General features: G+C 41.6%; 1 long non-coding RNA gene across 9 annotated transcripts in view; it reads left to right on the top strand.

Moving 5' to 3' along the window:
- Positions 1-534: 534 nt before the first annotated feature.
- LOC309654127 overlaps positions 535-17,087 on the top strand; it is a 37,937-nt gene continuing 21,384 nt past the window's right edge. For 3 of the 9 annotated variants that reach the window (XR_014259917.1, XR_014259918.1, XR_014259919.1), the window contains exons 1-2: positions 695-1,974; positions 2,462-2,706. This is a non-coding gene — a long non-coding RNA (uncharacterized lncRNA). Of the gene's footprint in view, positions 630-693; positions 1,975-2,461; positions 2,707-3,994; positions 4,054-17,087 lie in introns of those variants that run through there. The other 6 variants (XR_014259914.1, XR_014259915.1, XR_014259916.1 and 3 more) reach the window with 6 other exon arrangements.

Here is a 17,087-nt window from a genome sequence, read left to right as displayed (position 1 = left end):
CAAGATCTGGATCTGGTCTCTCTTCCTATCCTTAAGGACGTAATCCTATTGGATCAGGACCCTACCCTTATAACCTCATTTAACTTTACTTCCACAAAGCCCCTACCTCCAAATATGTCATATTAGGGGCTAGGGCTTCAACATACGAATTTTAGTTGGACACAAACATTCAGTTCCCAACAGTCATAAATCTTTATATACCTTGTTCCTAACCCAACGGATGGTACTAGTGAGCATTAATAAATTTCTGCTGAATAAATTCATATTAATTCCTTATATCAGTGTCATAGTGGCAATGTAGTACAGCAAAGAGAAAACTAGCTCTATGACCTTGGGCAAGTCATATAACATCTCTGAGCCTCAGCTTCTTCAGATGTAAAGTCTAGATAGCAACTCTTATCTTATAAATATGTTATGAGGCTTAGAAGGGAGGTGTGTCAAGGGTATGGAATCGTATGTGTGAAATAATAGCTCTATATAATACTTCTGCTTAACATTTTATAGTTTGTGAAGCACTGCTGTATACCTCATTCTACTGAATGAAGACCTGAATGCCTCAGACACTTCTAGCACCAAGCTTCATGATCTTTAAGGTCTTGGATGAACTGGTATAGTGAAAAGAAAATAAGGTAACCTTGGACTTCACTAGGTCATAATTTCTGTGTTATGCAATGAAGTAATTCACTGCATTGGTCTAACTCTCGGGGTGATCAAGAGGGCAGGTTAATAAATCTTCCCGGCAGGGAGAGGAAAATATTAGGTGTTTTAATGTCTATTCTTTTGCAAAATTAATCAGTTACTTGCTATTTCCTTAAATAAATTATTTTTCAGAATACTTATAGCCAAAGTTTTGTAAGTCCAATCACGGACACTAGATGGCACCATAAGAACCTCACCTGCACCAATTCCTGACAGTCCAACAGCTCTTTCTCACAATTTACAGCCTGAAGATTTTTAACATAGAGTCTGGGGTGAAGAAAACTTAGAGAAAAGTTCTTTCATTTCTATGTAGAGACTATAAGTTTTCTCTCTAAGAGGTTGATCTCCTACTGTGAATAGTACGCAGAGGATCAGGACTCTCATGGGAAACTACAGACAGCGTGGATCAAGTCAGGAGACGTGGTCTGCGTCCCAGTGCCGATGCTTCGCAGCTGGTTTTCGCGGAGAAGGTCTATTTCCTGCCCCGTATGCATCTCATGGGATTGCTGGGAGGACCATGCAGAGTCATGGATGAGAACTGCCACGTGCTACAGTTAAAAACCAGGGTTCTTTCTACCTCTGCAGCCCCTCTTCCCGGGAGGCTCGTGCCTTGCACCAGCTCCGGGCCTCTGCTACCCGGGCCCCTGCCTGCTCTGTTTTCAACCACAAGCTCACTCCTCAAGCATCTGTAAAGGACTCTGACATCAGATCTGTTTTTCAACTTTCACTCAAGCAGCTGGAACTCACGCTTCTTCGTGTCCTCCACACCAGTGGTGTTCAGCTTCTCTTCAGTAGTCCTGTGGCTACTCGTCATCACCTGGAAGTGAACCCCGTAAAACCGTCAGCTTCACCTCCCATTGTTCCACAAGTCATCCCTCCTTTCCCCTCCCCACCTGCTCATCCCTTTCACTGCGATTCCAGCTCCTCCGCGTCTTCCTTCTCTCCCTGTTCATCAGCCCCCGCTTCTCTGCGCATAGAGCCCCTCTTTCTCTTCTCGCCTAGGCTCTTTAGTCTCCCACCAGCACCTACGCCTCCCTCACCCCAGTCCTCCGAGGCCTCCAGCCCTCAGGCCGCCACGGGACCAGTGCAGCCCTTGGTTTGAGGCAGGGCAGAGCGCCAAGTGGAAGAGCACAGGCGTAGAATTGTTTTATTGCTCTGACAGTAAACAGCTGCGTAAGTAACTCTGCCCACATTACTGACCCCTCTGAGCATCGGCGGTGGGTATTTTCGGGGGATGAAGACATCTACCCACAGGAGAATTAAGGGAGTTAGTAGGTAAGAAGAGATGTCCTAAAACATATTTTTATGCCTTTATCTTTTGCCTCTTCCACATATGTGACCTCCCCCTGCGATCCAGAGGTCCTTCTCTGGAGGGCAAGTGGATGAATAGGTAGGCTAGGATTATTAGAGTAAAACACAAATGAGAGGCGGGGTGTAGTTTACTTCTAAAACAGGTAACTGAGATATAAAACTAAAGGCCTGAAGAAAGTAGGGCCTAGAGATTATGCCAAAGTATACTTTGGAAACAAAACAGGGGAGAACCAGGTATACCTGCCTTCCGTTCCCCACCACAAGCAGAAAGGATCATGGGGACCACGGAGGAGGGGCCTCAAAGGAAACGGGCAGGGAGGGCGGAGGAGCTGGGTTGTCCCTGTATGGTCAGCCCCCCACGATGGCGGCTCCCTTGCTCGCTGTGCGTCCCCTGCCTGACCAGTCCCTGCCTCACCGACCCCTACTCACCTGACTGACCTTCCCTCCTCAGTACATGGCTGCATGCTCGCCCCGGCCCAGCTGGGAACGCTCATTAGATCAGAACGTCCGCACCTTGCTGGCTCATCAAAGGGGCGGTGAGGGGCAGGCTCCCATGCTGGTTTCCCTGGTAACCGATGAGCCACGCTGACGTCAATTCCCCCTGTAACTGGTAACCTCCCTCTCCCCGTGGTAGTGAAGACGGCCGCTGTCTGCCCCACAGGGTGGGGAGTCACGCCCGGACCTCGCTTCCCACAGGTAAGATCCTCCTATCCATGAACACCATTGATGTCTCCGTCACTGATTCTGGGGTCCTTCTACGGTCTTCAAGCTGGGCAAACACTGGGCTTACAAGCCTGCGGGGTGCAGCCCAACGGTCCCTTTTCAAGAGTCCTACACTCACCTAATCAGGAAACCTAGGTGGGTCCCTTAACCCCCAGAAGCAGGGATGTGGAAAGAAAATCCACAGCATATATATAGTCATTTAGCCCTCGAAACAACTCCACAAAACCACTGTTACCCACGTAAAACAACACCACAAGACTATTATTGGCCCCATTTTACTGAATAGGAAAGTGACAGGATTTTGACTCAGGCCAGCTGACTTCAAAGGCCGTGCCCTTAACCATCACCCTACACAGCCTTTCAGTAAACATCAGTTCCCTACACCCACCCCAACCCCACCTCTACTCAATGCCAGGGTTAGGAAGCTGAGTTAGGAAAGGTAGGCTGCCGTGTGTTTCATGCTGTTACGGTTTAAGGTCTAAACTCAGCTGGGCCTTCGGTTCTGCTTCATCTCCTGTTGTTTGTGCTTCGTCGGCTCCCTTCACCAGGCCCTGCAATGGGCCTAAACCCTCCACCTTCCCTGCCCCGCTCACCTCCAGCAGTAAACTCACCTGTGATTCATAGACAAAATCAGTGCCGTTAGGGGTGGACTCTTGCAGCTTCCCTCCTTCCCTCAACTAACTTATCTTCAAGGGAAGCCTCTCCTCCTATCCAACCAGTTTTCGAAGGAGAGGTTCCTCTCTCTCTCCTCTTTCAGACCGCTCCCTCCTTTGCTCTTGCACCCCCTCCAGGAGTTCTCTCAGGTGTCTCTTTTTCCAGTATGTTCAGCCTTCCCCCTCTCTGCTGGGTCCTTTCAGCATATAAACAAGGTAAGGTCTTTCCTCTCCTTCATGTCATTTCCATCCATAATTGTCCTAGATGTCAGAAATTTCCAAGCACCAGTCCCTGAACTCTTCCTAAGTAGTGATGAAATCTCACTAATTCATGATAAAAAGTTGAGCAAATAAGGATAATATAGGGAGTTTCTCATTAAACTAAAGTAATTCAATTTAAATGATTTTTTGTTCTGAAATTATGACTTTTTTTAAAATGTTCTGTTATTCTTTGTATAGGAGGCCCTCTGCATCTGTGGGTTCCATATCCTCGGATACAGAAGGCCGACTGTACCACACCATTTAATACAAGGGACTTGAGCACCCGTAGAGCTTGATATCCTTTGGGGGTCCTGGAACAGATCCCCCAAGGATCCCCAGGGATGACTGTATGCCCCCTATCAGAAGTGTGAAGACTTCACTTGAGCAACGAACAACCCTCTTTGCTGTAAGACGTTGAGATTTGGGGCTTCTTTTTTACTGTGCATAACCTAGCCAAGAAGTCCTCAAACTCTTTGGTCTCTGAACATCTCTACACTCTTTACACTCTTAAAAACTATTAAGGACCTGTATTGACTGTGTTTCTTTACTTTCTGTCTTCTCAATGCTCTGGCAGCTGGGACCTTGCTAGTGCAGGAGAGACTGCTCCTTTGAGGACTAGCTAATTCCTAGAGATGACAAACTCCCCCCTTGTGAATATACCTTTCATGTGCAAGCTAACCAATCCAAAACCATACCCCTCCGCCCCCATTACCACCCCCTTTACCCAGCTCTCACAGGGCTCTTATACTTTGGGCCAATACAGCGATATGTTGTTTTACTGCACTTCACAGATACTGCATTTTTTACAGATTGAAGACTTGTGAAAAACCTGCATTGAGCAAGTCTATTGGTGCCATTTTTCCAGCAGCATTAGTTTTTAATTAAGATATGTACATTGTTTTCTTAGACATAATGCTATTGCACACTTAATAGACTACAGCATAGTGTAAACATAATGTTTATATGTACTGGAAACCAAAAAATTCGTGTGACTTGCCTTATTGCCCCATTTGCTTTATTGCAATAGTCTGGAACCAAACCAGCAGTATCTCCGAGGTATGCCTGTGCTCACCTGTCCTGGTCACCTCAGGGCCAGATCCAGGAAACCCTAGGACAGCCCCTACACCTAAGAGCCTGCTGAAATTATTCAAACTAGCCAACCCTAAACCTGCTTACCCTGCCTTGCCTGTTCCTTTCTGCGAAAACCACAATAAGGCTCTCACCCATGCTTTCCCCTCACTCCTTCAACCTTCTGACTGACTAGTGCTTCCCGGGTGGCCCTGTGCGGCCCTGTGTGACATGGCAGGCCTCCTACTCTTGGGAACAGACTTCCCTTTAGTGACAGTCATCTCCTGGTCTATTGACCTAACCATACCTAAGTAATAATAAAGCCAACATTTTAAAACAGGACCTCAGTGGGCTTTTGTTTATGTGGGTTCTATATATTGATATTTACTGTTTTAGATATTAAAACTGAGAAATTTTAAAAATATGTAAATGAATCCATTATACATTAGCATAGTAATATCTTAATGAAAAATATATTTTCTAGAACAAAAAAATAGCTGTGAGAAGAGTAGCACTGTTTCAGTTTTTACAAATCTCTTTAATGTCTGGCTAAGCAGAATAAAGCTGGATTTTGGGGTCTGCTTCTGCATTCAAAGAGCTGCAGTATCACATTCTGGAAAACTCCACAATACACTCATAAGAGATTGAGAATGAAAAAGGCAAATAACATTTTAGCATTTAATCATTGATTTTGAAACTGACCTCATAGACCCACGGAAAATGTCCCCAGACCACACTTCGAGAATGCTAACCTACACAATATTGACTAATACAAACAAGTTTTTTAGAATTTAATTTTTTTCCAGTTGTATTGAGATATAAATGACATAGAGTACTGTATAAGTTTAGGTGTCCAGCATAGTGATTTGACTTACATACATCATGAAATGATTATCATGGTAAGTTTAATGAGTATCCATCATCTCATATAAACACAAAATTAAAGAAATAGGGAAAAAAACATTTTTTTCCTTATGATGAGAACTCTTAGGATTACTCTCTTAACAACTTTGATATGTATAGTACAGCAGTGTTAATTATCTTTATCACGTTGTACATTACATCTCTAGTACTTATTTATCTTAGGACTGGAAGTTTTGTAACTTTTGACTGCCTTCACCCAATACCCCACCCACACCCGTGCCTCTAGTAACCACAAATCTGATCTCTTTTTCCATGAGTCTGTTTGTTTGCTTTTGAAGTATAATTGACCTACAACACTATGTTAATTCCTGATATATAACATAGTGAATCAATATTTCTATACATTTCAAATTGATCACCACGATAAGTCTAGTTACCATCTGTCACCATACAAAGATATTACATAATTGTTTACTATTTTCCCCACACTGTACATTTCATACCCATGACTCATTTATTTTGTAACTAGAAATGTGTACCTCAGTCCCCCTCACCTATGTCTTATCTCCCCCTCAACTCCTCCCCTTGGCAACGACATGTTTGTTCTCTGTATCTATGACTCTGTTATGTTTGTTCATTTGTTTTGTTTTTTAGATTCCACATGTAAGTGATATCATAATTTGTCTTTCTCTGACTTATTTCACTTAGCATAATACCCTCTAGACCATCCATGTTATCACAAATGGCAAGGTTTCATTCTTTTTATGGCTGAGTAATATTCCACTGTGTGTGTGTGTGTGTGTGTGTGTGTGTATGTGTGTATCCATTCATCTGTTGATGGGCACTTAGGTTGCTTCCATATCTTAGCTATTGTAAATGATGCTGCTATGAACATAGGGTTGCATATATCTTTTCTAATTACTGTTTTTATTTGCTTTGGATAAATATCCAGAAGTGGAATTACTGGATCATATGGTAGTTCTATTTTTAATTTTTTGAGCAATTTCCATAATGTTTTCCATAGTGGCTACACCAATTTACATTCCTACCAACAGTGCACAAGGGTTCTTTTTTCCAATCCTTGCCAATACTTGTTACTTGTTGTCTTTCTGATAATAGTCATTCTGACAGATATAAAGGGGATATTTCATTGTGATTTTGGTTTGCATTTCCCTGATGATTAGTGATGTTGAGCATCTTTTCATGTGTCTGTTGGCCATCTGCATATTTTCTTTGGAAAAATGTCTATTCAGATCCTCTGTCCATTTTTTAATTGGGTTGTTTTTTTGATGTTGAGTTGTATGAATTCTTTGTATATTTTGGATATCAACCCCTTATCAGCTACAGTAAGTCCCCTGCTTACAAACAAGTTCCTTTCTGAGAGTGCATTCATAAGCCCAATTTGTTCGTAAGTCCAGCAAAATTAGCCTAGGTACCCAACTAACACAATCGGCTATATAGTACTGTACTATAATAGGTTTATAGTACCTTTCACACAAATAATACATAAAAAACAAACAAAAAAAATAAAGAAAACATTTTTAATCTTACAGTATGTTTCCTTGAAAAGTACAGTAGTACAGTACAACAGCTGGCATCGAGGGAACAGGCAAGAAGAGTTACTGACTGGAAGAGGGGGAGGAGGTGGGAGAGGGTAGAGCTGAAGGATCGTCAGCAGTAGAAGACTGAGGGCAAGCTGCAGTTTCACTCATGCCTGATGTTGATGGAACGCACATTCACACCTTTGAAAGTTCAAAACTTGAAGGCTTGTATGTAGGGGACTTACTGTATGTCATTTGCAAGTATCTTCTCCCATTTAGTAGGCGGCCTTTTCATTTAGTTGATAGTTTCCTTATGTGAAAAGTTTTTAATTTGATGTAGTCCCATTTGTTTATTTTTGCTTTTGTTTCCCTTGCCTGTGGAGACATATTCAAAAACAATATTACTAAGACCAATGTCAAAGAGTATACTTCTTACTTTTTCTTTTAGAAGTTTTTTTTTTTTAAAGTTATACACTTTATTTATTTATTTATTTATTTATGGCTGTGTTGGGTCTTCGTTTCTGTGCGAGGGCTTTCTCTAGTTGCGGCAAGTGGGGGCCACTCTTCATCGCGGTGCGTGGGCCTCTCATTATTGCGGCCTCTCCTGTTGCGGAGCACAGGCTCCAGACGCGCAGGCTCAGTAGCTGTGGCCCACGGGCCCAGCCGCTCAGCGGCATGTGGGATCTTCCCAGACCAGGGCCCGAACCCGTGTCCCCTGCATTGGCAGGCAGACTCTCAACCACTGCGCCACCAGGGAAGCCCACTTTTAGAAGTTTTATGGTTACAGGTCTTACATTTATATCTTTAATGCATTTGAGTTTATTTTTGTGCATGGTGTGAGTTGTCCAGTTTGCTTCTTTTGCATGTAACTGACCAATTTTCCCAACACCATTTATTGAAGAAACTGTCTTTTCCCCATTGTATATTCTTTCCTCCTTTGTTGTAGATTAATTGCCCATATAACTGTGGGTTCATTTCTGGGCTGTCTTTTCTTTTCTACTAATTTATATGTCTGTTTTTGTGCCAGTACCATGCTGTTTGGATTACTGGAGCTTTGTAGTATAGTTTAAAACCAGAGATTGTGATCTCTCCAGCTTTGTTCTTCTTTCTCAATATTGTTTTGGCTATTTGGAGTCTTTTGTGTTTCCAGAAATTTTTTTAAATTATTTGTTCTAGTTCTGTGAAAAATGCCATTAGTATTTTGATAGGGATTGCATTGAATCTGTAGATTGCCTTGGGTAGTATGGTCATTTTTAACAATATTAATTCTCCCAATCCATGAGCATGATATATCTTTCCATCAGTTTGTGTCATCTTCAGTTTCTTCAGTGACAAGTTGGTTGTTTAGTAGCGTATTATTTAGCCTCCACATGTTTATGTCTTTTGCAGTCTTTTTTCTTGAAGTTGATTTCTAGTCTCACAGTGTTGTGGTCAGAAAAGTTGCTTGATAGGATGTCAATCTTTTTAAACTTACTGAGACTTGTTTTGTGGCCTACAATATGACCTATCCTGGAGAACATTACATGGACACTTGAAAAGAATGTGTATTCTGCTGCTTTTGGATGGAATGTTCTATGTATACTTGTTAAGTTCACTTTGTCTAATGTGCTGTTTTAGGTCAGTGTTTCCTTATTGATTTTTTATCTAGATGATCTGTCCATTGATGTAAGCAGGGTTTTAAATTCCCCCATTATTACTGTGTTATTGTCAATTTCTCTTTTTATGTCTGTTAATATTTGGTTTATGTATTTAGGTACTCTTATGTTGGGTGCATATATATTTAAAATTATCATATTTTCTTCTTAGATTGATCCCCTTATCATTCTGTAATGCCCTTCTTTGTCTCTTGTTATGATCTATCTTGTCTGAAATAAGTATTGCTACACCCTGGCTTCCTTTTTGTTTCCATTTGCATGAAATAGCTTTTTTCATTCCCTCACTTTCAGTTCGTGTGTGTCTTTAGATCTCTTGTAGAGAGCATATATTTGCGTCTTGTTTTGTATCTATTCAGCCACTCTTTTATTTTTAAATTTAATTAATTTATTTATTTATTTATGGCTGTGTTGGGTCTTTGTTTCTGTGCGAGGGCTTTCTCTAGTTACGGCAAGTGGGGGCCACTCTTCATCGCGGTGCGCAGGCCTCTCACTTTCGCGGCCTCTCTTGTTGCAGAGCACAGGCTCCAGACACGCAGGCTCAGTAATTGTGGCTCATGGACCTAGTTGCTCCACGGCATGTGGGATCTTCCCAGACCAGGGCTCGAACCTGTGTCCCCTGCATTGGCAGGCAGATTCTCAACCACTGCGCCACCAGGGAAGCCCCACTCTGCCTTTTGATTGGAGCATTTAGTCCATTTACATGTAAAGTGATTATTGATAGGTATGTACTTATTGCAATTTTGTTAATTGTACGGGGGTTATTTTTGTAGTTCTTTTTTGTTCCTTTCTTCTTCTTTTGCTCTCTTTCCTTGTGATTTGATGACTATCTTTAGAGTTATGTTTGGATTTCTTCCCCTTTTTTTGGTGTGTGTATTATTATAGATTTTTGATTTGTGGTTACCATGAGGTTTATATATAGCAATCTATATATTTACCTGATTGTTTTAAGTTGCCAATCTCTCAAGTTCAAACACATTTTTAAAACCTGGGATTTTTACTCCCAGTCCTCATGTTTACTGTTTTTGACATCATGTTTTACATCCTTTTGTTTTGTGTATTCCTTAACTACTTATTGTGGATATAGATGATTTTACTACTTTTGTCTTTTAACGTTCCTACTAGCTTTATAAGTAATTGATTTACTACCACTACTGTACATTTGTCATTACCAATGAGATTTTTCCTTTCATAATTTTCATGTTTCTAGTTGTGGCCTTTTCTTTCCTGCTTAGAGAAGTTCCTTTAACATTTCTTGTAAGGCTGTTTCAAGGTGATGAACTCTTTTAGCTTTTGCTTGTTTGTAAAACTTTTGATCTCCCTTTCAAATCTGAATGATAGCCTTGAGGGGTAGAGTATTCTTGGTCATAGGTTTTTTGTTTCATCACTTTAAATATATCATATCACTCCCTTCTGGCCTGCAGAGTTTCTGCTGAAAAGTCAGTTGATAGTCTTAGGGGAGTTCCCTTGTATGTAATTTGTTGTTTTTTCTCTTGCTATTTTTAATATTCTCTCTTTAATTTCTGCCGTTTTAATTACAATGTATCTTAGTATGGTCCTCTGTCAGTTGATCCTGTTTGGGACTCTGTGATTTCTGGACCCGAACGTCTGTTTCCTTTCCCAGGTTAGGGAAGTTTTCAGCTGTTATGTCTTCAAATATGTTATCTGCCCCTTTCTCTCTCTTCTCCTTCTGGGACCCCTATAATATGAATGTTAGTATGCCTGATATTGTACCAGAGGTCTCTTAAGCTGTCGTCATCTCTTTTTATTCATTTTTCTTTTTTTCTGTTCAGTTCGAGTGATTTCAACTACTCTCTCTTTTAGTTTGTTGATCCATTCCTCTGTATCATCTAATCTACTGTTCATTCTTTCTAGTGTAGTTTTTATTTCACTTATTGTATTCTTAAGCTCCATTTCATCTTTCTTTATTTTTCCTTTTTGTTAAACTTCTCACTGTATTTGTTTATTCTTCTCCCAAGTTCTTTGAGCATCTTTCTGTTTTTTTGTTTTTTTGTTTTTTTGCCTATGCCATGCAGCATGTGGGATCTTAGTTCCCTGACTAGGGATTGAACATGCGCACTTTGCAGTGGAAGTGTGGAGTTTTAACCACTGGACCACCAGGGAAGTCCCTCGAACATCTTTATGATCAGTACTTTTGAACTTTTTATTGTGTTGATTACCTAGCTCCATTTCTCTTAGTTCTTCTTCTGGGGTTTTATCTTATTCCTTTGTTTGGAACATATTTCTCTGTTGCCTCATTTTGCCTAATTCTCTGTTTTTATTTCTATAGGTTGGTTACTTTTCCCAATCTTGATGAGTGGCCATTTGTAGGAGATGTCCTATGCATTTCAGCAGTGCACTCCCCTCTGGTCACCAGAGCTATATGCTCTCGGAGTGCTCCCTATGTAGGCTCTGTGGGCCCATTACTCTGAACTCTTTCTCAGGTAGATTGCCTATCTCCACTTCACTTGGTTCTTCTTCTGAGGTTTTATCTTATTCCTTTGTCTGAAACATAGTCCTCTGTCACCTCATTTTTTCTGAGTTGCTATTTGTATTTTATATATGTGGTAGATTAGTCACGTTTCTCAACCTTGGAGAAGTGGCCTTTTATAGGAGATGTCCTATGCATCCCAGCAGTGCACTCCCATCTCATTACCCAAGCTATATGCTTGGTGGTTCCCCCTAAGAGGGCTGCATGGGTCCTTCTGTTGTGTTAGGCTGACTATGTGGGCGGTCTGGTAGGTTTGGTTGGCCCCTAGTCCAGTTGGTTGCCAGGCCCTGCCTTCTGTGGATGCTGTTGGCTGCTGTTTAGTGGTGCCTGGTTACAAGGCAGCTGGTTGCAGAACCCTAGGTGGCCCCAGGGCTAGTGTTGGCTCAGTGGTGGGCAGAGTCAGGGTCCAAAAGACTGGGGTGGTTGCCCACCCACTTGCAGGTGAAGCCAGATCCTGCAGTTAGTGCCAAACTACTTGCAGGCAGATCTGGTTCCTGGAATCTGGCTGCAGGCCTAGGGATCCCAGAGCTTGTTTCAGATTGTTGGGAGGGGGAAATTTCCTGACACAGTTGTGTATGGGGTCCAGGATGTTCCAGAGATTGCACTGACCTGCTAATGGGCAGGGCCGGGGTTCAGCTGGTTCCAGGGTAGGCTCTGGCTTGCTGCTGGTAGGCTCAGTCTGCAGGCTGTGGGATCATAGTTTTCTGCTGCTGGTGTCTGCCCTCTGAGTGAAGCTGGTCTAGAGGCTAGTGCAGGCTTGCTGGTAGGAAGGCCAGTGCCTGCCCACTGGTGGGTGGAGTTGGATCTTGGCCCACTGGTGGGCAGGGTCATGTCTAAGGGTATTTCTAGAGATGGCTGTGGGCTCAGGAAGTCTTTAGGCAGCCTATCTGCTGATGGTTAGTGCTGTGTCCCCACCCAGTTAGTTATTTGGCCTGAGGTGTCCCAGCACTTGTGCCTATAGGCTGTTGGGTGGGGCCAGGTCTTGGCATTAATGAACCAAGATGGTAGCCACCAACAGCAGTGTTCAGGTGTTTGAGTGTCCCCCAGTATGTCTGCCACCAGTGTCTATGCCCCCAGGGTGAGCCATAGCTGCTCCCTGCCTCTCTAGAAAACTCTCCAAGACCAGCAGGTAGGTCTGGCCCAGGCTTCTATCAAATTACCTAGCCCGGGGTCCCAGTGCATATGGGATTTTGCATGCCCCCTTTAAGAGTGAAGTCTCTATTTCCCCCAGTCCTGTGGGGCTCCTGCAATTAAGCCCCCCTGGCCTTCAAAGCCAAATGCTCTGGGGGCTCCTCTTCCTGGTGCTGAACCTGACACGGGGAGCTTGACATGGGGCTCAGAACTCTCACTTCCATTGAAGAACCTCTGCAATATTATTATTCTCCAGTTTGTGAGTTGCCCACACAGAGGGAATGAGATTTAATTATATCGTGAGTCCACCCCTCCTACCTGTGTCGTTGTGGTTCCTTCTTCTTTTTTTTTAAATTTCTTTGTTTTATGTATTTATTTTTGGCTGCATTGGGTCTTCGTTGCTGTGCACGGGCTTCCTCTAGTCACAGCAAGCAGGGGCTACTCTTCATTGCAGTGTGCGGGCTTCTCATTGCGGTGGCTTCTCTTGTTGTGGAGCACAGGCTCTAGGTGTGCGGGCTTCAGTAGTTGTGGCTCATGGGCTCTAGAGCGCAGGCTCAGTAGTTGTGGCGCACGGGCTTAGTTGCTCCACGGCATCTGGGATCTTCCTGGACCAGGGCTTGGACCTGTGTCCCCTGCACTGGCAGGTGGATTCTTAACCACTGCACCACCAGGGAAGTCCCGTGGTTCCTTCTTTATGTCTTTAATTGTAGAAGATCTTTTCTGGTGGGCTTTTGCATCGATGATTGTTCTGCAGATAGTTGTGATTTTTGTGTGCTTGTGAGAGGAAGTAAGCTCAGGGTTTTTCTATTTTGCCATCTTGGCTGCTCTGTTCTTCCTCATCATAAAAGGCCACCAACCTTATTGGATTAGGGACCCACCCTTATAATCTCATTTAACCTTACTTATCTCCCTAAAGGCCCTGTCTCTAAATACAGTCACATTGGTCATAGGGCTTCAACCTATGAATTTTAGACTGGGGCAGGGGACACAATTCAGCGCATAACAGGAGGTGAAAATTGAAAACAGTGAGTGTGAGGGGAAAAATAACCAAGGCAAAGTGATATAATGTGTTACCAGGCTGGCTACCACTTCATACAAAACTTCAAAAAAAGATAAAGAAAAGGCTGGTCATTGCTTGGCACATTGGACTCTTCCAGAAGGGCTGCAAGAAAGAATTCCATCTCAGACTATTCCATGGTAGGAAGATGCTACCTGCCTGACTTCCCACCCCCCATCCCCGCCTCCTATTTCCTGTAAGTCAAGGTTCACCCCCATGGAAAGCTAACTCACCATATTACACGTGTGGTGTCATCAAGCCTTTCAGTGGCCACTCAGGAGGCTAGATTCCATTCTGCATGGTGTAGCATTTCATCCAAACCCAGAAGTTAGGGAGGGAAACAGCATGTGAGACTCCAAGCCTGGACCTTTAACTCAGACTTCAGCCAGTCTGACAAATGCAGCAAAAGTGGTGCTGGAGGGGGCACAGTCTAGGAGTTCAGCCATGTCTTTTGAAGGAAGGAGTCAGTTAAGACAGTCAGAGGTGTCTGATTCAGAACTACTACTGTTCTATCTAAGTACAGAGGTGGCTATCCTAAAGTCACAACATTTCCTGAAAGGAGCACAATCCTGAATGAAGGTCATTGGGAAAGTATATTTTGAAAGTCATAGAAACAATAATTACATTTTAAATGAAATGTAATGAAAGTATTTAATAACTGAATAATATAATTCATCCAATTTGAACCTTGACAGATGAGTCTTAGCCTATAACAAATATTACATTTGATATACTCTGTATCCAACTGTTAATGCTTGTTACTACACTGTATCCTTCAGATTTGCTTAAAAACCAATGGAGTAAATTATACTATAGTTTATTTTTCGCATGAAACATGTGAAACATCAAATTGCTGTGAAAAGTGTGAGAACTCAAGATACATGCAGAATGGCAGTCAAATTGAGAGCTGTCTTATCTCATCCAGGTAATTTTTAATTAAAGTGACATTGGGAAATGAGAAGGGAGATGACATGGGTTATACTTATTACAGGCCATCATGCCCTTGCTGTTTTAAAGAACAAAAATATATGACCTCTACTAGTTGACACTCAATAATAAGGAATGTCATGACTGCCTGCCAAATAGTCTTAAATACTGAACTGTAGAACATCTTCATTGCCATTACATCTTTTATGAGCTTTCAAATTACTTATTCCTGTTGTATTCATTGTTAGTTTCTAGGTTTATCACACGCATGTGTGTGTGTTTGTGTGTGTTTTGTGTTTAGGGAATGGAGCAGTTATTTCAAGTGGCTTATGGGAAGAGAGCAGACATGCTCAGCCAACCATATTAAATCTGTCCAAAGAATTGAAAATATATATAAGTTGTCACCTCCAAAGTAAACTGGAGTCAATGACAGAGTAGACAGGGATAGCCAGGCAGGTATGTGTTAGGTGTGGCCACAGGAACAGCATTCCCAATGGCCTTTACATCTGTAAAGCATACCTACAAATTCTGTGAACCAGAGGCAGATAATTAAGATGATAGTTCTGACGGCCAGAAGTCACACAAAACTCTGAGATCCACACACAGTACATCACGTCTCCTCAGTTAGAAATTTGTTCTTTTACTGATACCCGAGCACCCATGACCTCCAACTATCAATCTGTAGCCCCATCTTCTCTATCAAGTTCCAGACCATATATTCTACCTCGAAGTTCCACCTCAAAATCATCATGCCTCAAACTGAATCTGTCACAAGTCTCACAAACCTGCCATTCCTTCTATATTTCCTATCCTAGTTGATGATATTGCAAGTCACTTATTCTCTTAAGTTAGCCATTTAATTCATCCTTTCATAAGTAGGTTTTGGTGGTCGGCACTGGGGATATAACAGTAAACACAGCGAAATCCCTTTCCTTATGAATCTTATATTGTACTGGTGAAATGGGCACTAGGTAAAACACACAGGGGGGTGTGTGTGCACGCACGTGTGCATGTGTGTGTGTTAGTGTCAAGCTCTATGGGAAAAAAAATAAAGCAGAGTAAAGGGATAGTGAATGACAAAATATGCTATTTTATATAGGTTATCAGAAAAGTCCCAGTTTTATTAAATTCCTCTCCCTTCTTCACCTCCTGTGTCCAATTGGTCATTAAGCCCTGCCATTGATCTCCCTGCCCCTGGTGTCTCTCCTCCATCTCACTCCATTTTCCATGCTTCCATCCAAGTCATTCTTTTAAAATTCAAATGACTGTTCCTATTGATGATTATTGATGTGACGTTCCACTTTCTTCATGATTTGGTCCATCCTACCTTCTAAACTATAACATCTACACTCTTCAGTTGCCTGTGAGAATTAATTTCTCCACCTATATTGGTTCCAAATGTAGATAGGAATAAAACAGCTTTATCAATATTTGTTTTCCATTAGTCTCTCAATTATAATATGATCTCCTTTGGGTAAAGACTATACCATCATTCTTTATGTCCCCACACCTGGCCTGGTTCCTGGCACAGAGTTAGTAACAAGTAAATATTTGCTTGGTTCGTTTGAAGTGCAAAAAAAAATTTCTATTGAAATTAAATTTTCTTCTTCTTCCAGTAGAAGCTAGCTCTGGCAGAATTTCAGAGTGTCTAATTGTTACCTGATTATCCAGAGCTTTATAACTGTTGCCCTTGGAGACATCCCAGCAGAGTGATATTATCTAGACCACCAGGTGATAGGAAATTTTGTTCCCCAGGTGTCATAATAATTCCTAGTGAGTCCTTCCCAGAATTTAGCTTTGTGAACTCCAGGTGAGCTTGTCAGTTCTGCATGCACTCTGAAATTCTTGACAAAGGAGAGGGTGGAGGTTGACAGAGCCCGTGTTTTTGTAAAGCTCTCATCTTTCTGACGTTATCTAGGGCAGGGTAATAACTGAAGTGGTGACTTGACTGAGAAGACTCTTATATGAGGATTTTTGTTGTAGACTATGTCTTCTCCATAACCCAGTAGTGAACAGTGGTTAAAGACAAAAACCAAAATCAAAAAAACCCAAAGCAAAATAAAAAAAAAAAATTCTTGCTTTACTGTAATTCTGGTGACATCAGCAGAGAAAAGTTCAAAGCCAATTTTAATCATTCATATAGCATCCTCAAAAGATGAAAAATTAAACCAGCAGTTTACTATCTTCTAGAGATCACAGTGACATCAAAAATAGAACTCAGGTCTTCTGACTCCCAGTATGTATTTATTTTTTAAAGTAAATGTACATAGGAATTATTTGGATAAAATGTAAAAAGTACTTCAGATGGCCCTGTAATGACTTTAAGATACTAGGGGAAAACACTTTGAAAGCTAAATAAATTAATAGTGAATTTCAGATGTTTGTAAATTTAACTATTAGATAACTCTCATTTCTGTCCAACAAAATAAGCATTTAAAAATAAATATTAATAAATATCATTTACCCTTATGAACATATTAAACTTTGAATGTTTGAATGATTCTTCAATTATATTGATAGCAAATATTGATTTTTAGCAGGAGGAAGAACATTCCCTTAACTGAAACAAACAATGGAAAACTACCCATGGAGGGAAAATATATTTTTAGCTCAGGGATATGAGAGGTAGAAGATGTTTTTCAACTCAGTGTAGGTATTGGATCAATGCTATATTTGAAAGTTTTTAAAATTAAATTTATTTTATTTTTA

The sequence above is a fragment of the Balaenoptera physalus genome, assembly GCF_965194825.1.
Source record: "Balaenoptera physalus genome assembly, contig: HAP1_SCAFFOLD_2078, whole genome shotgun sequence".
Lineage (NCBI taxonomy): Eukaryota > Metazoa > Chordata > Mammalia > Artiodactyla > Balaenopteridae > Balaenoptera > Balaenoptera physalus.
The sequence above is the reverse complement of the archived record's forward strand: the minus strand, read 5'-3'. Positions and strand labels throughout refer to the sequence as shown.